General features: G+C 32.6%; 1 long non-coding RNA gene across 2 annotated transcripts; it reads right to left on the bottom strand.

The window, feature by feature from the left end:
* Positions 1-5: 5 nt before the first annotated feature.
* On the bottom strand, positions 6-21,230 carry LOC145324668 (uncharacterized). 2 transcript variants are annotated; one of them, XR_013881302.1, is made up of 3 exons: positions 21,117-21,230; positions 1,100-1,172; positions 6-234 (listed from the first exon to the last, which is right to left on the bottom strand). It is a non-coding gene; the product is annotated as an uncharacterized LOC145324668 (long non-coding RNA). The 2 variants fall into 2 exon arrangements; XR_013881301.1 differs by lacking the exon at positions 21,117-21,230 and adding an exon at positions 4,586-4,626.
* Between the last annotated feature and the right edge of the window lie 1,310 nt (positions 21,231-22,540).

Below are 22,540 nucleotides of genomic sequence, written 5' to 3'. Positions count from 1 at the left end.
CAGGGTTGACTTACTTGTTATTTGTAATACTATTATAAGTATTCTGAGCACTTGTGTATGAATAGTATTGTGAAGCAGATGACCAGGGTTGACTTACTTGTTATTTGTAATACTATTATAAGTATTCTGAGCACTTGTGTAGGAATAGTATTGTGAAGCAGATGACCAGGGTCTCTCAACAGGTTCTGCAGGACTGCCAGCTCTGCTGGAATATCTGCTGGCAGAATCACGAATCTAAATCAAATTTTAACATCTTTAATATTTTATACCAAGAATATAACAAGGATGACAATATCTATGGGTAGTCAAGCAAACAAATCATGAATGGAAATACAGGCAAAGTAATTCAAAGAGCAGAAGTTCACTTGTTTCAAATAAGAATAAGTTTATTGCAATAAAATTAAACCTTTTATATTTACACTAGCAGCTTCGCCCCAAGCCTCTAGGGGCTTTGCCCCAAGAGGTATAATTATATATTTTATTACCTGGGAATCCCACACTCCACCACTATTTTAAATGATTTAAAAAAATGAAGGGGTGATTTTTTGTTTTTTTTTGAGGGGGGGGGGTTGTGGGTGTCCCAACCCCCAAGAAAATAGCCTAATACCACAACAGGACCAGTAGGTATATTCCCTAAAGAGAAGAATCCGATCTGTTCAGTGGTTACCGAGATCTCAAGGGACAGACGGACGGACCAATTAGATATACACTGGATGCTTATTGGGATAGAGATCATCACAAACAATTCAGTCGTCTATCTTGAACAGCAGCCGAGAAAATTACATTTGCCTCCTAATATTACGGCCTAATGGACAGACAGATAGAAAGATAAATTGAATTATATTGAAGAGAGGAAGGAAAGTATCAAGAAGTATGCAATGGACAGAAAATATATTCTATAAATGCCATAATACCCAAGGCTCGGCACCCGCTCTTTAGCCAACACTAAGCCTCAAATTAATGCTTTCAAAAATGATTAAAGAGAGGGATTGCTTTATTTGGGTTAGGTTTATTTTAAAAATATTTTTAAAATTGTAAACGGTTGATGACACTGAGGCTTACAGGCGGCTGACACACGGCTGCTAAGCTCTGATAATACCTGTGAAGTTTCACGAGACCATAGTTCTGGATTGACAGACTGCCCTCTGGACGCTATGTACCGTGATGCCATCCTAAAAAAAATAAATATAGATGACAATTTTCCTTTTTAGAAAATATTATTGGTTAAACATCTAATATATTTAGAAATAAAAGTAATTATAAAAGTTATAATTTTTTACACTAGAGTTTATTTAGTAAGGTTTGGTAGAGGTAAGCAGCACCCCATATGGTCAGAACTTATGTGCTTCAGTTTGAAAATGGGTTGTGAAATTAGAATAATACAAATTAATAGCAATATCAAAATGCATCATGCTGTAGTATATAGACAGATATATATGTATAGATAAATATATAAGAGGTTAACTCACAAACAAAATATGAATTTTACATATTTATTTAGACTTTACAAATTTTTCGTGCATTTTTGCACTCTTCAGATGGCAATGTAAAACTAAAGTTAAAAATAAATTTAAAGGATTTTTACAAATATTTTGGAAGATTTTTTTTGTAAATAGATAAGTATATAAATAGATAGATAGCCAAATAGGAACTCTGACATCATCTACCTTAACCTTAGCCGTCAGCAAAGCAGTATAATTATAATCTACTAAAGGTAATGATGTGGTAAGGAGAATTAAAATCTAATATTAGTAATGATGTGTTGATATTTAGTCTGTGTGTGTGTGTGTGTGTGTGTGTGTGTGTGTGTGTATGTGTGTGTGTGTGTGTGTCTGCTTCAGTCAAGGTCACTAGATGCATTATGCGTCTACAATGTTTTTCTCAACTTTTTAGATATGTAGCTATTCAATAAGTTACTCTCTAAATTTTCTTGTATGCTTCTTTTGAATAAGAGTTTCTTTTATTTGTTGGGGGATTTACCGCAGTGAAACTCGCTACAAAAATGGCCTAGGACCTGCCATACCATACCATATTTTACAAAGATTTGTATACAGATTTGCCCGCCTATTTACAAGATCATACTCGACAAACATACCATCCTTGTTTTTTCATGTGGGGGAAGAGATGGGTCATTACTCCCCCCCCCCAAAAAAAAAATTACCAATCCCACTCGCCCCCACCCATACAAATTTGAAAGCTTTGGGGGGTAATACTCTCTTAATCATTAAGATTTCAACCGACTTTTCCCAAAAATTAATCTACTAAATTTAATTTATTTTTTGTATATTGCCATCCTTGTTTACTATATTCTTATCTTAATTGATTTCGTGCTTTTTCTTATGACATGTCAACTTTTTCCAGTCAAATTGTAATATAGGAAAAGGTAGAAAAAAGTTGTGAGACAAAAAGATAGAAAATGAAAAATGATATTGCATCATATTTCTTAAATTTTCACTTATTCTTAAACTTGCTGAAATTAGTTTGTTATACTTTACAAATCTAAATTAAATAAGCAGAGGGTTATCAATGATAAAAACGATTTTCCTTAATTAAAAATTTTCAAAAAAATAAAATTGTTTTGAAAAATATGTTTTTCATCAGGGACAAGGGATCAGGATTCTGACAAAAATTCGTTAGAGCACAGAGCAAGTTATACGCCAAATTTTCAGCAATATTTGCTGAATAAGGGATGAATTATTATTCATGGGGACTAATAACATAATATTGAATAACATTAGGCTTGAATCCCTCCCAAACAAGAATCGAATACAAGAAAAGTAAAATAATGCATTCTAACATATTTTTTGGAAAAACATATTTACACCCCAACTCCTTATCCTGTTATTCCTGGATCAAGCTATTGAAATGCTCCTTTAAAATAAATGTTGCTGAATTGCAATACACCCAAATGCAGCTGCATTTTGTGGGCAGACAATGTTTAAAATGGCAATAAGGTGCAGCCAAAAAGCGAAATGAATCTAAATAATTAATTAGGTGGGCAGAAAATCAGATAGTCTTTAATACGAAGGGTTGCCTTACAAAATCATATATAAATCAGACGGGTAAAGGGGTACTTACACCCCTCCCCCCTCTAAATTTTACACCCCTGAAAATTGTAAAGAATACATTAGATTACCCCCCTCAGAAAACCTTTGAAACCACTCATTTTACCCTCCTCAAAATAAAAAGCTTGGACGTCTCTGGCCAACAGTATCACAATGACATTTCCTTGTTGTAGAAAAGCTTTGCTTGAAAATGCACCATTAGGTAAATAAATTGTTATGGGTGTTTAAAGATTTAGCTAGGAATTTGTAATGTACAGGAATAAACTTTTTTAATAATGATAAAAAATTTAAAGAAAAGTTCATGAAAATATGGATTAATTCAATTAAGATTCCACGTGAGATAAGGAGTCATTAAATACAATATTATATTAAATGTTTTATTTATTCACTGAAAACTAATTTCACGTTCGTTGTTGCTAAAAATTTATAAATGTTTAATGAATTCTGTGAGTTTGTATGTCTGTACCGAAAGATCTTGCTAACCGCTGAAGCAAAATGGTTATAGCTATTCATAGCTTCAAAGATATACAATTACTTGTAAACATATGACTGAGTTTAGTACTATTCATACACTAACTTGACAAATACAAAAATCTTGAAAGTATTTACTAACAATATACTTTTCTAATTACAGTAAGAAATTTGAGACAGGGAAAATTATTCTAAAAATGAAATCTATTTTCAGTGTCAAATCATCTGCAAATTGTTGATACACTAAACCTAGTAATAGTGTATAACTTTTTATCTTTGTGACGTAACAAAAATCCATCTCTTTTTTAGGGGTTTCCTTTCCCGCCTCCCCTATCATCCTTCGATCTTTGTTACGTCACAAAGAAAAAAAGTTAGACACTACTACTAGGTTCCTGCAGAAAAATATCGGGTGTCAATCATTCGCCATTTTTGTAGCTGAGATTGTGAATTTTTCAAAATTATGTACAGCAATATATATACGGTTATCTGCAGTTATAAATTTTTCAGGATGTTGTGGCTCTAGCCGCCAAATTCTCATAAAAGAAACAGGTTGAGTTATAGCGTTCCTGCTACTGGATTAATTGAGATGATTATAAGCTGATTTCTTGGAAGATAAGACTAACCCTCCCTATACCCCCCCCCCCTCCTAAAAAAATGTGTATTATTCAGATGTAGCTGTAGACATTCATGTGTTGAGATTTGAGTCTTGGGCCAAAGCCACTACTATCTGTCCTTCAGAATAACTGTCCCCCTTATCTCTGTAGAAAATAAAAATAACAATAAGAGAGAGGGAATAGTTATTTCTTTCATCGTATTATAAACGGCTTTCCGCGGATATAGAATGTACAATTATAAGATTAAAACCATTTTTTTAGCCCCGTGGTGCCGAAGGCATGAGCTGAAAACACTGGTTTTAATCTTATGATTGTAAAATTTTATATTCGTAGAAAGCTGGATATAATACGATGCTAGACATAATTTTTTCGTATGGATGAGAACCGGTTCCTATCCACCGGATTCGAATGAATACGAGAAAAAATGTTACATGCCTCTTCAGCTTTTTCAGGGACATTCTTAGTTTTAACTGAAATTAACCCTTACAGCTCGGGCCTCAATTCCCACCTTAATAGATCGGGGGGGGGGGGGGGCTCCAAGAGCCCCCCCCTCTATCTCGGCTCCTGTTACAGATAAAGACGTAAAATTTTTTTCTGGTGGTTCATGTGTATTTTTAGAGAAAATTACTTTTTCTAGTCATAGCAGCCAGGCCGCTCCTTAGCCGCTTTTTAGCGGCCAGCCGCTAAATTTTAAAACAGCTGTAGAGCGGCCAATTTTGCAGCTAGGATGACCAAATTTTAGGACGAACTTTTATTTTTCATAACAAAAAAAATACTTTTTCTGATCATCGCCAAAAAACGGCAAATAACGGAAACCGCCATTTTCGGCGGTTACGGCGGTAAAACGGCAGTTGGCGGCGCCGATTAATATTTTTATCTGTTTGATGTTGCTCAAGGATTTACCAAAAAAATTTATAGGACTCTAGCTGTAATAGAAGCCACGATATTCATGATATATGTCTGTAGTAAAAGCCGGACAAAAATCGGTCATAAAGTCGGTCAGGGAGCGGTCAAACGGTCATAACACATTTTTTCTCAGAAGGTCATTGATATCTAAGTATTCACCAAAAAAATTTAGGTTTCTCCTTATACACAAAAGTCATAATGTAGAAATTAAGATTTTTTTAGAATTTTTTTCTAATTTTGGTGCTACCCAACCGACTTTGACCGGACACCACGACCGACACAGACCAGATATCCTAATAAAATCAACTCTTGCCGACGTATAATTACTAAACTTAAAAAGTCATGAAGTCACAGCACTCCATCTTACCTACAAAAAAAATGAGATTGAAAAAACTAGAGGGGGGGGGCTCTTGGAGCCCCCCCCCCCGATCTGTAAGGGGGTCAGGTATTTGTTAATTTCAATAGCTTGGGTCTTATCTATGTCTGTTCGTCTGTGGAAAGCGACATAAGTTTTTCAACGAAATTATGACTTTAATAAACTTAACATCAAATGTTATTGAGAATGATTTATTCTTTATGTAAAATATATCTGTAGTTATTTCATTCAAATTTCTTTGCTACTTTTAGAAAAACAATTGCCTTTATGTATAATCTTTTAATTGTTATTGTAACAAAAACTCACAATAATAAATAAAAATAGCAACTTATTTTTTTACCTATACTTATTCGACAAAAAAATACAAAAATTTATGACTGGCAGAAAAGATCATAATCATAAAATAATCATTTTAGATTTTTTTCAGGCTCATTATCTCTTTCTCTTTAAAAGTTTTGCTAAATTAACTACTTAAATAAAATCATTAAAGTAATTAACTAATGCAGAGTTATGTTAATGTGTTTAGCTAACTATAAACTGATATAAACTAAAATCTGCCCACTAAAAGTGCATAATATTTTTAACTGCAGTGGCTTAATAGGACACTAAGCAGCTCTGTTTTATTGCAGTAATTAATTGACAAATTCCAAGTAAGCTTTTTTTGATATGCCCATAGGTTTATGTCGATTAAAGAAGCAGCTTTTAGTGCCTGTTTAAAAAATGACGCCTTACATTACAAATGACCAAAGATATGCCAGTATTTATAAAATAAATGACCTATGGTAAAATGTATACTGGCCTATCATTGGCCATTTGTATTGTATGGCACTATAAGCTGCTTTTATAGTAGTAATTAAAAATCAACTATGGAAAAAATGCCTCAAAGCTAAATAGTTTTAAAAAATATTTAGATAAAATAATACCAACACAAAATTTAAAAGTGAACTTACAGAAGTAAAAAAGTTATAAAACGATGTTTCCTTTTAAGGAAAAAGTGACAGAAAATTTCAGGCCTAAGTCACGTCAAAGGGTCGCGCATAATTTTTCTTTCATCCTATGTGTGCTCTGGTGGTTATTTGGTAAAAATAAAATTTAAGTTTTATTAAAGTATCACGATATCTGTGTGTCTCTTTTTAGCTTAAGTTCTTGCTAAACGGAAGATCAATATGTTTTTGTTTTATAATGTTTTATAATGGAATTTTTAAAACTCTTTTTAAAAAACTAAAATAAAAAGTCTAGGGTCGAACTCCCCCCCCCCCCTCTAGAGACATAAAAAGGCGCAGCCACTAAATCAAAGCTCTAAATATTTTTTGCTTTTTTTTACTTTTAACATTTTTATATTAAATTAAAATACTTTTATTTTATCTATCAGTAGATAAAGATGATTAATTGGTCATTAAAATTATAAATCACTAAGGTAGTAAATTCAAACAACCAAAAAATTATCCAACTTTATTTAATAGCGGGACAAATTCAGAGGTGAATTCTTAAAATAACTTTTGCCTCACTAAAATTTTAGTGAGGCAAAATTATATTCTCTTACTCATTTTAGTGGGCAAACTGATTTTAGGGAGGTAATTTTTTTTCAGAATTCACCTCAGTTTAAAAACTTGTTCATAAAGATTGAATTTTTAACATTTCCCGAGTTTATCAAGTGCTTTGCTGAAGTCGAACTAACCCTAATTCAATTTGTATATGATATCAATCTTTCATTTACATGAGTTTCTACCAGGGAGGGAGGGGACATTGGACTGTTTATTACAATAGAGCCCAATGTTTTATTATTCGTTAGCTTTGGGAATATTTACTGAATTCTGATTTGTTTGTTCCTTTACTTTAATGTCTAAGTGTTTCAACCACCAATTGTAATCGACATAAGGAATAATTTTGTGTATCATCATTTGGGATGTACATCAAGTTATCTGCCATTGTCTTATCCCTTTAGATCCTTGAGTTTCTACACTGTTATTCAATGGACTCATATGAATCAGGAAGAAAAGGGATAAAGGATGTATAATTAATTTACAACCTTTTATTTTCTCTAATAAGTAATTCTTATACTTAAGTAACAGGATGTGTGTCTGTGTGTTTTTTGTATCGAAGGATCTCGCTAGCCGCTGGACCGATCGGATTCTCCTTAACAGGGTAGCTCCTCATAGGTCCTGGGAAGCGTCATAACTATTTTGAGGGAGGGTTCCACTACCCTCCCAAGAGAAATCATAAAAAAATCGATAAAAAATGTTTTGCGTAGAGACTTAAACGCAACATAGAAATTATTTCTCAAGTTTGAAATAAAAAACAAACATTTAAAGAGCCACTAGAGGCCTTTAGTACATACTAAAGTGAAAAGAAATATAAATTTATAAATCATTGTCCAAACCATTTTAGGTAAAGAGTAATGGCATAAGCTATTCTATAATATATTCATGTCTCTATGTATGGCCTTTAATGTGCCTGTTTTGTCAAGAATGCAAGAGTACATATTCATCATAAAAATTATCATTTTACATTAAATTCTTAGCATTTTTGTTGCAATACTTATACCTACGAAATGTACATTATGAGCAAAAGTAAAAATACCTCGAAGGCATAACTCAAACATTCCATGAAAAAAAAAATACAATTTGTACTGGAAATATTAGTGACGTTGTCATTTACATATTTCAAATTAATCAATTGAACAATGGCGCCATCACATAAAGAACCTTCTTGAGCACATCCTACCACCCCCCCCCCTATCCATAATTTAAAACAAATTGAAAATAAGGGGGGTGGATATTTTTTTATAGCTTTAAGTCAGGCTAGGTTAGGTTACATTAGCCCCGCAAAAAACTACCTTCGGATAAGTTATTTCTCGCATCGTATTATAAACAGCTTTCCGCGAATATAGAATGTACAATTACAAGATTAAAACCAGCTTTTTTAGCCCCGAGGTGCCGAAAGCTGGATATAATACGATGCTAGATATAGTTTTTCGTATGAATGAGAACCGGTTTCTATCCATCGGATTCGAATGAATACAATAACATGTTATCTTATCTTTGAATACAAGTTAGCTAGGGGCGAAAAGCTGTAGGTATTTTTAAATACCTTTCAGTTATTTAGCCTTCGTTTAATGCACTTTGTTAATTATGTTTATTTAAAGTTTGAATTCAAAACATCTGTATCTGTATTTGCGTTTCTAATTGTTTTGTACTAAACCTCAAGGATCTAAAGGGATAAGGCAATGGCCGATAAATTTTTGAGTATCCCTAATGACGATACATAAAACTAACCCTTAGTGGTTAAAACGTTTGGACACTCAAAATTAATCAAATTATGAAATTTATAAAGATCCTAAAAGTTGCTTAGCCAACGAATAAGAAAACTATATCTTAAAACTTTGGGAACTTGTGTAATAAACAGCCCCTCCCTCCCTGCTTAAAACATTGAATTGTAAATTGTATAGGTACCCAAAGTTTTATATAGATGTTGACTTTAAAACTTTGGGTAATTTAAATTTATCTTGATTGGTGGATTCAAACGTCGAAACTTTTAATCTCTGATCTACTAAATGGGTAATCTTTTCATTAGTAGAAGATTTGCTCAACTACCCTACTGTACTTATTATAACTACCAGCGGTTTCGCCCCTAGCCTATCAACCTTTTTTCTGTTGTTTAGATTTAAAAAGAAAAAGTAAAAAAAAAATATTTTTTTTTTTTTTTGGGGGGGGGGGCTAGTTAACCTTTCCTTTTTAGATTATAGTTTTTGAAATATTTTGGGGGGGTTATTTTTCATTTTTTGGGTGGGTTTGAGGTGTCCCTCCCCCCAAGAAAATAGCTTAAAACAATCAAAGTACCAGTAGGAATATTCCCTATCGGTTCAGTGGTTACTGAGATCATAAGTTTCAGACAGACATCGTTCTACTTTGTATTATAGATATTTATTTTTTTGCTCATGTTTAAGTCATATTTTGTATGATACTGTAAGCATAAATATTTCACGTAAAACGTTTAGATATATATTTAAATAATAAATAGCTTTGATTTTTATATAGATGCTACGAATAAAACTGAAAGTCTTGTCCCTGAAAATTGCCAAACAGTTCACTTTACAATTGCGTATTTGTGCATAAACAACAGCTGACCAAATATTTTTTTTTACTTGTAATTTTGCATAATTCTCTGTGTAAATAGTAGGACAGGAAGGGATAAGACAATGGACGATAAATTGATGTTAGGTTACAATCAAATTGCTGCTGGATGTTTGTATCAAGCTTTTTTTTTAAATTTACAAACGGTTTTAGTTCAACGAATAAGAAAAAGTTTTTTTTATTTTTGGGATTAAGGTTTGGAGGGGATATTGGGCTGTTTACGATACTGGTCTCCAAAGTTTTCATTTTCGTTGGCCTAAAAACTTTGGGGAATTTTATTAAATATTGATTCAGACCAACTGTAATCTACAGAAGGGATAATTTTGTGTATTGTCATTGCAGATGTACAATAATTTATCGGCCATTGTCTTATCCCTTTAGATCATTGCAATAATTCATCTTGCAAAAATGGATAGTCACAAACCAACCAACCTATTTTTTAAAAATCTACCAGTTACATCCAATACAAATTGCAACTTAATCTATAATACAAAGTAGCTTGATGTTCGTCCGTCTGTCTGTCCGTCTGTTCGTCTGTCTGTCCGTATGTCTGTCTGTCCGTCCATCTGTCTGTCTGTCTGTCCGTCCCTAAAGATCTAGATAACCACTGAACCGATCGGATTCTACTCTTTAGAGTATATACCTACTGGTCCTGTGGTGGTTTTGGGCTATTTTCTTGGGGGTGGGACACCCCCAACACCCCGAAAATTTCTCCCCCCCCCACCCAAAAAAAATTCCTGTTTTTTTATTTTTTTAAATTACCTCATGGGGCAAAGCCTCTAAAGGCTAGGGGCGAAGCATCTAGTATTAAGTATAAAACTGTAGCCGCACCCTATATCAACAAGCCTCTTTAAACAGCTGCAGCCGATCTTTTTTTTTCTATAATTCATAGCTGTAAAAAAATATCTTTTTTTGCTATTGTGGTACTTATTTCTATGTACATTGTAATTGCTCTTTTACAAAGATTTTGACAAGAATAACATTTAAAGGTTTCTTAACACTTATGCATGTATTTGCATTTTATTTACATGCAAATGCACGCAAATGTGTTCTACATTGATTGGTTTTCTTTACACTTTAAATATTAAGTTAATAAGTAGTTCTTACAGTTTATTGAAATATACCATTACAGTCAACAATAGTTTTGATTCAAAATATAAATTATGCTTTTATGAACTACTAATTAAGGATTTTTCGTCTGTCTTTATGTTACAAATAACTTTAACTTTAACCTCTAAAGATCTTTAAAGATTTTATTTTTATTTACTCCTACTACATTTCTACTAATATTTTCGAACTTCTTTAAATAACAGTTTACAGATCATGTGAAGAAAACAAAGTAGCGGGTTTCGTCGTATTTTCAAAGTAGCTTTTGATAGGTTATTTTAGGTATAGGTTTAGTAAGGTAAATGTTAATGATTGCCCCGCCGGGTTAGAACCCCCCGCAGGGACTAGAAATGGAAAAAAGCTACTATGAAAATACGACAAAACCGCTACTTTGTTTTCTTTCCATGATCCCAGTTTAATATCTATTTGTCATCCAAGCTTGTAAACTTCCTTTGCTACGTTCTTCTATAGTCATAATTGTTCTTGTTGCTCGAGATGCAAAGCTAATGGTGAATATCATCCTTGTAGTTGTTTAAATAAGGCGACATTTACAACTTCATATTATTGCACAACAGGATTTTAAAAGGATTAACAAAATGGGTTGTAAATCAGGGATCTAATGGGATAAAACAATGGCCGAAAAATTTATGTAAATTCCCAATGATGGTCCAATAAATTACCCCTTCTGTAGATTACAATTAGTGGTTGAAACGTTTGGGAACTCAACTTTACAACGAACCTATCAAAATCCATTAAAAGTTCTTAAAGTTGTGAAGCCAAAGAATAAGAATAGTTATTTCTCGCATCGTATTATAAACAGCTTTCCGCGGATATAGAATGTACAATTATAAGATTAAAACCAGTTTCTTTAGCCCCGAGGTGCCGAAGACACGGGCTAAAAAACTGGTTTTAATCTTATGAATGTACTTTTTATATTCGTAGAAAGCTGGATATAATACGATTCTAGACATAGTTTTTTCGTATAGATGAGGTTCCTATCCACCGGATTCGAATGAATACGAGAAAATATTTTATAAAACTTTGGGGACTAGTGTATTAAACAGCCCATTGTCGCCTCTCTCTCTGGGTGTAGATATACGCGAAATTAAATTAAGTAAAGTTTAACATTTGTGTACACAATCTAATAAATTTGAATTTTTCATTTTATAGTGTTGTTTTTGTAAAATTTGTCAGCTAATTATGAACTCATTAATGAGGATACAAATAACATAATCAGTGTCATAGTAAATATTACATCATGCCTATTTAAGTCAAATATAAAATAGAATACAAATATTTTCTTTGTAAAATTTTTGTTTAAATCTTGGTTTGTTCATTTATGTCTTTAACAAGGAAGACAACATCCATAAGTAGCTAAGCTCAAATATTATGAATGGTTTTAAGGAAAATTTTACAATAGAGCAGCGTTATAAACTTGATAAAACAGGGAAATCTCGAAAATTTAAAATCACGTAACTATTAAATCACGAAAACTTAAAAATCTAGGAATCGATATAGCACCTTACATAACAGACAGTGTAAAAAATAATTATTATTAGTATAGATTAGAATGGCATATGTTATAGGAATCTTCACTAAAAATTTCAGCTGTCTATCTTAAATAGGAGCCGATAAAATCACGTTTCCCCCCATAGCGTTACGGACTGACGGATGGACGAACAGACAAAGTGAATTATAGAGTAGCTTCGCTTCTAAAAAGTATAATGCTATTTATGGCTGCTTTTTTTGTAAAGATTCTCTGTGATCATCTTGTAATTTACTTTATATCACACCCTGCCTTAAGCATTTAAAGGATTTACCATCAAAACGGACAATGCAGCGTTCAAAAAGGACCTAGAGCCAAGTAGAATCCATTGAGCATGAAATCCTAGCTGCTCCTTCTTGGCAGAAATTTCATTTTTAAGATTGAAGGTGAAAAACACTTAATTCTCCCAATATACAAGGTAATTCTAATTTTAATACAGGAAGAAAAACTGTGTTTCTGTAAATTGTGCTTAATAGGATACTTTTGTGACACAAATAAAATCTTAATACGGTGAAATCAATGAAGCAGTTGTGATTTGATACAAATTTGGTTAACTTGTCTTTGTGTTTTAATTGTTTTCTTATTTATATCATACATTAAGGTACATAATTCTTTACTTATTAAGAATAGAGTAAATTTAGAGACACCCCCTTTTTCTCAGCCAATAGAATAACCATGGAAGAACAATCAGGCTAAGTTATTGGTAGAAATGTGTAAAGATTTTGGTAGAAAAGAGATATTTTTTGCATTTCTTAAGACAAAGTTAGCTTTTTAGAAATTGTATTGTTGTAAAATTACTTTGATGTATTACTGGAATGGATCATACATAACAATAAATAAACAAAGGTGTTTGTCTGGTAGAATTTCTTTTTTAAGCTGATAAATTATAGGACCAGAGATATTGTAGATGATTATAGTGTTAAGATATGACTCTACAGGTTATCTGATTACTTGGCTGTATGGGTAATATTTCTATAATATTCTATATAATTCTAATAACCCTCCAAGTAATAATTTGTAATTAATCTGCTTCCATTAAAGTTTCTAAAAAAAATTTGTTAAGGTCTGTGCTAAGTGGGAATATAAATTGCAATAGATGGAGTTATAGATTCTTCTAAGTGTGTGGTATTATATTTTCACAAGACTTTAACTGGGATGATAATCCTGAAACTGGTATGTTTAATGGCAATAAGCCCCAACCTACAAAATCTACAAATTCTTGTTTCTGATATGGTTGAATCATGAATCAAACAGCAACTTTAGATTTATATTTGATTGAAGTGAATTAAATTTTATCGGATAGTGTCTAATTACAAAGAAATTTGATTGCTTTAGTTCTTCAATCGTCCAGAAGTTCATTTCCCTGTCCTCAATGTTAAGTACCATTTAGAGATTTTGATCTTTTACATCAAATTCATTGATGATCTCAATCATGATAAACATTGCCACAGCACAGTAAAGGCAAGTTTTATTGTTAAAGAACCCTTTGATTAAGCGTTTTTGTTTCAAAAGGTTATCATGGTACAACTTTTAAAGCTAAAGCTTTTATTAATAAACATGAATTTCTCCTAGAAATTCAATACTATCCAAACTTGACATAGCCAAGGTTTAACTCAAATTTGAACTGTACATTGATTGTAAACAAAGCTTTGGAAAGTAATTAATGCCAGTTTAAGCTCAAAAGAAGCTGACATCTGAAGATATGAGAGCCTGGTTGATCATGACTATGGGTTTGTTCAAAAAAGGCAGACTTAAGTTTCCATTTTCATTTTAACCCTTACAGATCGGGGGGGGGGGGGCTCCAAGAGCCCCCCCCTCTAGTTTTTTCAATCTCATTTTTTTTGTAGGTAAGATGGAGTGCTGTGACTTCATGACTTTTTTAGTTTAGTAATTATACGTCGGCAAGAGTTGATTTTATTAGGATATCTGGTCTGTGTCGGTTGTGGTGTCCGGTCAAAGTCGGTTGGGTAGCACCAAAATTAGAAAAAAATTCTAAAAAAATCTTAATTTCTACATTATTACTTTTGTGTATAAGGAGAAACCTAAAATTTTTTTGGTGAATACTTAGATATCAATGACCTTCTGAGAAAAAATGTGTTATGACCGTTTGACCGCTCCCTGACCGACTTTATGACCGATTTTTGTCCGGCTTTTACTACAGACATATACCATGAATATCGTGGCTTCTATTACAGCTAGAGTCCTATAAATTTTTTTGGTAAATCCTTGAGCAACATCAAACAGATAAAAATATTAATCGGCGCCGCCAACCGCCGTTTTACCGCCGTAACCGCCGAAAATGGCGGTTTCCGTTATTTGCCGTTTTTTGGCGATGATCAGAAAAAGTAATTTTTTTGTTATGATAAATAAAAGTTCGTCCTAAAATTTGGTCATCCTAGCTGCAAAATTGGCCGCTCTACAGCTGTTTTAAAATTTAGCGGCTGGCCGCTAAAAAGCGGCTAAGGAGCGGCCTGGCTGCTATGACTAGAAAAAGTAATTTTCTCTAAAAATACACATGAACCACCAGAAAAAAATTTTACGTCTTTATCTGTAACAGGAGCCGAGATAGAGGGGGGGCTCTTGGAGCCCCCCCCCCGATCTATTAAGGTGGGAATCGGGGCCCGAGCTGTAAGGGTTAAAAGAGTACTGTAAGAAGTAATAGAAAAATTAGCTCTATGGATTATCATACAGTATTCAAAAAACCTTTAATAATATATATTTTAGCCATATACATAAATTATAACTACTGTAGTTAGTCAAACAGGTCCTATAATCTGTTGAAATTCTAAAAGACATAAACCTGTGTTTATTTTGGTTATGTATGATAAATTTGAGTAATACAGCAAAGAAATTTCAACAATTTGAAATGCAACTATTCATAGTTGACTTATTATATATGTTTTGTTACCTATATGCTTTACTTTAAACAAGGGAAGAAAGAAATTCTTACAGAATGTTATTAAAATTTTTAAAGCTTTATTCTAAGAAATGCAAATATTTTTATTTGACACATTTTGCACATGAAATGAAAAATCTATCTTTTCCATGCAAAAATCTGTACACATATCAACCAATAAAATAGCCAAATTTCTCTTTCACAGTTATCCTTTTGGCTGATTTAGAAAGTGTGTTTCTAGATTATCTATATTTTTAGTACATACACAATTTGCAAAGAATTTTATACCCAAATGTTTGAGTTTAAAAAGAAAACAATTAAAACACACAAACAAGTTAACCAAATTTGAGTCAAATTACAACTGCTTTATTGATTTCACATTATTAAGATTTTATTTGTGTCAAAAAAGTATCCTTTTGATCACAATTTGCAAAAACACAGTTTTTCTTCCTGTATTTAAAGTAGAATTACCTTGTATATTGGGTGAATGAAGTGTTTTTCACCTTCAATCTTAAAAATGAAATTTCTGCCAAGAAGGAGCAGCTAGAATTTCATGCTCAATGGATTCTACTTGGCTCTAGGTCCTATTTGAACGCTGCATTGTCCGTTTTGATGGTAAATTTTTTCTATCCTTTAAATGGTTAAGGCAGGGTGTGGTATGTCAGTATGTTGACATGCTTCAAAAGATACGATAAGATTATAGGGGGCTTGGTGTCGCTTCAGGTACTAGACCTCTCTCCACGCACCTTGGTACATACATACAATACTTATGATTGCGGTGTAAAGCGTCCATTCACCCATCAGACAACCAACTCTCTGAGATGCACGACCTTTGTCTGATAAGTCCCAACTGTGCACGGTAGCGAATTGCGCCTGTTTTGGGCCAAGGCATTCTCCCCCACTCTAACTATTTACGTCGCGCATCTGACATAGTAGCAGTGGGAACCATTTTTAACGTCTTTAGTTATGACGCGGTGTCGGACCGAGATTCGAAGCTATCACCTTCCCGACGACGAGCGGATGCGCTACGTGTTGAGCTACGGTCGCGGTTTTAAAAGCTACTAATGTCTTCATGATTTTATGATTTATCTCTTTCTCTTTTTTATGACAAATGAGAATCAAAAATCTACTATTTAGCTTTGTCCGTTTGTACTTCCAACCAATATTTTTTTATGCTTTTGTGTGTATGGATATTTTTTTTAGATACAGGTACAGTAAGCTATAAAAGTTGGAAAGAATTTTAATGAATATAATAGTTTTGAAATCTGCATAAAATTTTAAGGAATTTTTATAAAATTCGTTTTTAATATAATTCTTTATCTATAAGCGCAAATACAAATTAAGTTAGATAATTTTGACATCTGTGATTGGTGGATTGAAAACTATCTGCGCTCTGATTGGAGAATCTTAAGTGACGTACATCATTCAACCAATTAGAGCGCAGGTAGTTTCCAATCCACCTATCCTATTGGTCAAAATTTATTAACTTAAATTGGATTTGCGCTTTTAAATAATGAATTATATAAAAAACGAATTTTATAAAAAATCCTTAAAATTTTATGCAGATTTCAAATCTTTTATATTCATTAAAATTCTTTTTTAACTTTTATAGCCTAAGGTACAGGTCTCATGATAAAAATCAATAGGAAATTATATTCTCTCTCATGAAATAAAATACTAGGAATTAAAACAACCAACATTTTCATAACAGAACATTTGGTTGTTTTTTACACTAGTCCTCAAACTTTGAGGACTTTTGATTGGTTCTTTCATTAATTTAAGTGTGCAAACGTTTCAACCACTAATTGTAATCTAAAGAAGAGGTAATTTAGTGTTTTGTCATTTGTGGATGTCAATATATCGTCCATTGTCTTTTCTCTTTAGATCACTGTATAGTTATACTTTAGTTTCTATAATTAGATTGAAAAGCCAGACTAAAAATAATTAAACTGTAACTGTATGAATTATACAGGAATTTAGAGGATTCTTCATAAATTAGGTAGGTAAGAAATTGGCAAAAATATTTTTGTAAAAAATTCTCCAAAATCACATAAAAAATCTACAAAAATGAAATAAAATCTTAAAAGGGTTATTAACATAAGATTTTGTTTAATTTTTGTAGATTTGTATGTGATTATTTTTACAAAAATAATTTTGCCTCATTAGGTGGCCCTAATTTTTTTTTATTAAAGAATCCACCTCTAATTATAAATCCTATTTTATCATATGATACGTAATGTATTTTATGGTCTTTGTTAATTTTTTTTGTATTGTCAAAAAAAGTCCCTATACCTTTATGACTTCTTTAAAAATCTCGACTTCAAAATGAAAACTTTCTACGCTCTGTCTATCATTGTTTAGAGTTAAGATACTCTCTAATACTTCAAACTCTTTATTGCATTGTACTTATTTATTTAAAGATATTTTTAAAAATTATTTTATCATACTATTGCAAAGGTGAGATTTCGTGCTTTTTAGTTTCTGTCAAAAAAACAGATCTATAGTATAGATGTATATTGTGGTAGCGGCCGCAGTTTATCAGCCGCTTCCCGAGTCCGGGTATTACGGCGGTGTGAACAGACGTGGACAAGTGCAGTTATAGAGAAGCTGTGCTTCTCTATGTATCACCAAATAACAAACAGAATATAAATTGGGATGTTACTTTATTCAGAGCTCACAAGATACTAATTTATAATACAACAAAATGGTCAATGCATAGATTGGAATAAATAATACTAAAATCAGAGGTTAAAGATATATACATACAATAAACATAATAGGCAATATTTATCCCCCATCCCTAAAAGGGGTGGGTAAAAGCAAGATAATCAGATTAAACATAATAGGGTTGTCAAACTATAAATACTTTAATACAGGGGGGGTTTCAAATGGCCCCACCTCCTACTCAGGGGAGATCTCTCGGACCACCCGCAAGTTGGGAGCAAAGTTACCATACAATTAGGGCTTAGGGGTGGCGAATACCACATATATAAAGACAACTACCTCCCTTCATTTTTAAAAGACCTCTTTTTTCGGCTTCTAAAATATTTTCTTCTACTTGGCTGTGTAATATAAGCGATACCATTGGTTGATTTTCAATTTAGAAATCCTTTAGAACCTATTAAAAACATTCATGTGCACAGAGTTGGGGGGGGGGGGGGGAGGCAATGTACACCTCAATTTCGCATGCCACTGTTTAGAACAGGTGATAAATCATACATAACTTCTAATATTACAGGTGGTGAAAGGAAGCTCAATTATGATAAAAAAACATAATTCAATTTCCAGTATGGGTTCCACACCGATTAATATCCGATGAATAAGAACTGGTCCTAAATCATACTGAAAAATCATGTATCAAATCTTATTACAGACAATTTTCTATAAATAAGAAAATAAAAGTAATAATTAACTGATTTAATAACTGGGAGCCTCGGCTCCTTGGGGCTAACAAAACTAGCATTAATCTTATATTTTCTAACTTTACTATCCGTGGAAAGCTGTCTATAATACGATCCAATAAATAGTTATTATACCTTTAAAATAGCATGTTAAAGAAATTCTAATTATTTTCTTCTGCTGTCAACAGTAGAAAATTAAAAATATGAATATTTTAAATTAGTTTTAAAATTATCCTTTAAAAGGAAATTCTGGGATAATTTGTCAAATTTCTAGAAAAAGAGTTAAGACAAGGGCGCTCTTGCTTGTTAAAAGCGAAGCTTTTCTATAATTAAGGTCGGTCCGTAAGTCCTTACGTTCGTCCGTCCGTAACCGTTGGCTCTTTACGTAAATTTAGACATGTAAGATTTTTAACAACATTTTTTATATGTTATAATTATCCAATTGATTTTTAAAATAGTGATTCTTAGGACAAAAAGGTAAAGTATTACAAGTGCTGCATCTCTATGATCGATTCATAAAAATGAAAGTATGTCCTTTTACTGTATCCTGTATTTACGGTATTTTGCAATAAATGTGTGAACAATATGCAAATGTTCTGACACTTTACAAAAGTTTTGTTCGTTTGTCTTCCCTTCAGATTAAAACTCTAAAAGACGAAGGAATGGACCAACAAATACAAATACAAAGTAGCTTGATGTCTGTCCGTCTGAAGCTTCAGATCTCGGTAACTACATAACCGATTGTATTATACTCTTCAAGGAATATATCTGCTGGTCCTTTGGTGGTTTTTAGCTAGTTTCTTGAGGGGTGGGACACCCACAAACCCCCCCCCCAAAAAAAAAAAAAAAAAAAATCCCCTCAATTTTATTTTTGACAGTTAATTTAAAATATAATGGTCGCAGCACCAGAGGTACTTAATTACCTCTTGGGGCAAAGAGGCTAGGGGCGATAAACAACATAAAACCAAACAAACAATAATAATACACCTATTTAATTATATCATATATTGAAAAAAAAATTATATGTATTTAAAATGTGTGTTGAAATTTAAATTTATTAAAGCAGTATTTCTAGGAAATTTATTCTTTCTCAAAAACGCTTTGATTGTGCCTTGATTAGAACATTTATTACACCAAATAAGGAAAACTAAGGGAAAATAGTTTTTATCTAAAATACCTTAATTTTCTTTAAAACATAACTGTCACAGTTGTTAAAAGCAAAGCTTTTCTATAATAAGCGTCGTCAGTCCGTCCCTTTTTCTTTAATTGAATCATGTTAGAATTGTCATATCAATTTCAAAGTTTGTATGAGGATTACTATAACAGTTAGGTACGATTAAGAAAGCGTAACAACTCTACAATCGTTACCAGAAAGTCCCTACGTTTATTTAAATCATGCTGATTTTTACTTTTGACAACTAGATTTTCTATGATATAATAGTGATTCCTTGAGCAACAAGGTACAATATTATAAGCAAGGCAAATCTATTATCAAATCCTAAAAATGATGAATATCATTTTACTATATTTACCTGCATTTAAGCAATTTTAGGATAGCTATCTATAATACAAAGTAGAACGATGTCTGTATGTCTGTCCGTCTGTCCCTTAAGATCTCGGTAACCAATTAACCAATCGGATTCTACTCTTTAGGGTATATACCTATTGGTCCTTTGGTGGTTTTAAGCTATTTTCTTGGGAGTGGGACACCCACAACCCCCTAAAAATGAAAATAATCACCCCCCCCCCCCAATTTTTTTTCTATCATTTAAAATTAGTGGTGAAGTGGGGGCTTCTCACCAGGTACTTAATTTTTTTTTAGAGGCTAAGGGTGAAGCCGCTAGTAATTTTAAAAAGTAAGAATCTATAGACTAAACTATCAATTAAATATAAAAATAAAAATCTTAGCACATTTCTCTAAACTTTCAACAATGCTAAAAATTCAAATTCCTCTCTCTCTCTCTCTCTCTCTCTCTCTTTCTCTCTCTCTCTCTCTCTCTCTCTCTCTCTCTCTCTCTCTCTCTCTCTCTCTCTCTCTCTCTATCTCTCTCTCTCTCTCTCTCTCTTTCTTTCTCTCTCTCACTCTCTGTATAGAAACTTATAGCTATACTAGCGGCTGCATCTCTAGCATTAAGGGGTGGACGGAGTAGGTCAGTTAAATAGCCTAAAACCAATCCAAGACATATATAAATCTGTCCAAAAATACACAACCATATCGGACCAGTATTTTCCATGATATATTAAGCTTCAGACAAAAAAAACTTTAATACTTTATATTATAGGATAACAAAGTGCTAATAGTCCCCAATAAACTCGTATATTATTCTTTTATTGGAAAGATTTTGTTTTAATTTCATAAATTTTATATAATTCAAAATTGTTATATTTTTTGGTAATATCAATTCACTTAGATTATCACTTTAAGATTTCAATACTTTTAAGTTTCACATCACAACTTTTATATTTTTACCTAAAAAACAAATTTACTTACCTTATATTTAACCTTAAATGTCTAAATGTTTCTTTTTTAAATAGTTTAAAATGTATTTGTATGTGTGTGTGTGTGTGTTTGTGTGTGTGTGTGTGTGCATGTGTGTGTACCTGCTAGAGTATGTGGTGTGGTGTGCAGGTCAGCTTGTAACAGTGTGACTATCCCAGCCCTACTAATATGAGTATACTATACTCAATAGCATCACTAAATATTTCTCCACTCAGAAATGGATAATTTTGCTCAAAATCAAATTATTAAATTCATTCTAATGCAGGATATGTTATCACTTGGATCTGGCACCAGATTTTCATGTTCTCTAATTATATAAAATAAGTAGCTGGCTAAAATTATAATATTTCCCCAATCCCCTCTTCTCTTAAAGAATGAACGAAGTGACCAATGAATGACAGGAGAAATAGCAACCTAAATTGACGACAATTTTCCTACCGTCATAATATCCACATATATTCTACATACATTTTCCATTTTATTATATAAAATAGTAAGGTTTTTTTATTTGTCTTCAAGATGTCTCCCCCATCGAATATATTTTTTCTTTTGCATTTCTTTAACCTAATAAGGGTGGGCCTTTGAACCCCCCTTAGCTGTTTAAGGGGGGAATATGAAATGGGTGTAGACAATTATTGTAAAGATGTTACCTTTAGGGGCGTATCCACCTCCCTTTTTAAAAGGGGGTGAATACACCCTCTTTCTGCACACTTCTGCTCTGAATTCTACTTCACATCATTTTGTACTTGATTTTCTAATTCTGAAAGTTCTTGTCCCTCTCCGATTTTCTTTCTACTGTTACTTTTTACTCATGAGTTTACTAATATATAATACAGAGAGTTGCTAGTCTGAGAATGGACAAGGTACAAATTTACTGTCCCAATCTTAGATTCTTTCTAATACTACTTTTTACTCATGAGTTTACTAATATATAATACATAGAGTTGCTAGTCAGAGAATAGACAAATGGCTTAATTACAAAATTATTATACAAACAAATAAATTAAAATTATCTAAGCTTGTCTAATCATCTTTTCAAAGAAGCCTTGTTCTTCAAGTCCGAAATCAAATTTCCTTATGTATTGATTGATTGTGTGTACAAAGACAGCATTTTTAATGTTTGGGAGGCCTTCTTCCTGTGTTGGTGATGTTTAATGTGGCAGCACTTTTTATGTGAACAAAAGAGAGTGAACATATAATAAGACTATTACGATTCTATTTGTTGGCCCAAGGAGCACTTGATTAGCGGTAGTAGATCAGGTGCTTTACCAAAATACCCTTCAGGTACATTTGATTCCCTCCTGGATGTTTTGTGTTATATGGTCATCAGTGGCATGCGAAGCACTTTGTCTAGGGGGGGGCATTTTGAAGATTTTGTAAAATTTTGCCCCCCCCTAAATCAAAGTGCCCCCAGAGGGCACTTTGCTTTAGGGGGGGGGGCATTTTGATTATATATACCTATCTTTCATATTGGCGTTTTAATTGGGTGGGCCTTCTAATCCCTATTCCTTCTTTCCTTTCCCTT

Source organism: Acartia tonsa, chromosome 7, assembly GCF_053477335.1.
Source record: "Acartia tonsa isolate MP-2025a chromosome 7, ASM5347733v1, whole genome shotgun sequence".
NCBI lineage: Eukaryota > Metazoa > Arthropoda > Copepoda > Calanoida > Acartiidae > Acartia > Acartia tonsa.
This window is presented reverse-complemented; position numbering and strand designations above follow the sequence as displayed.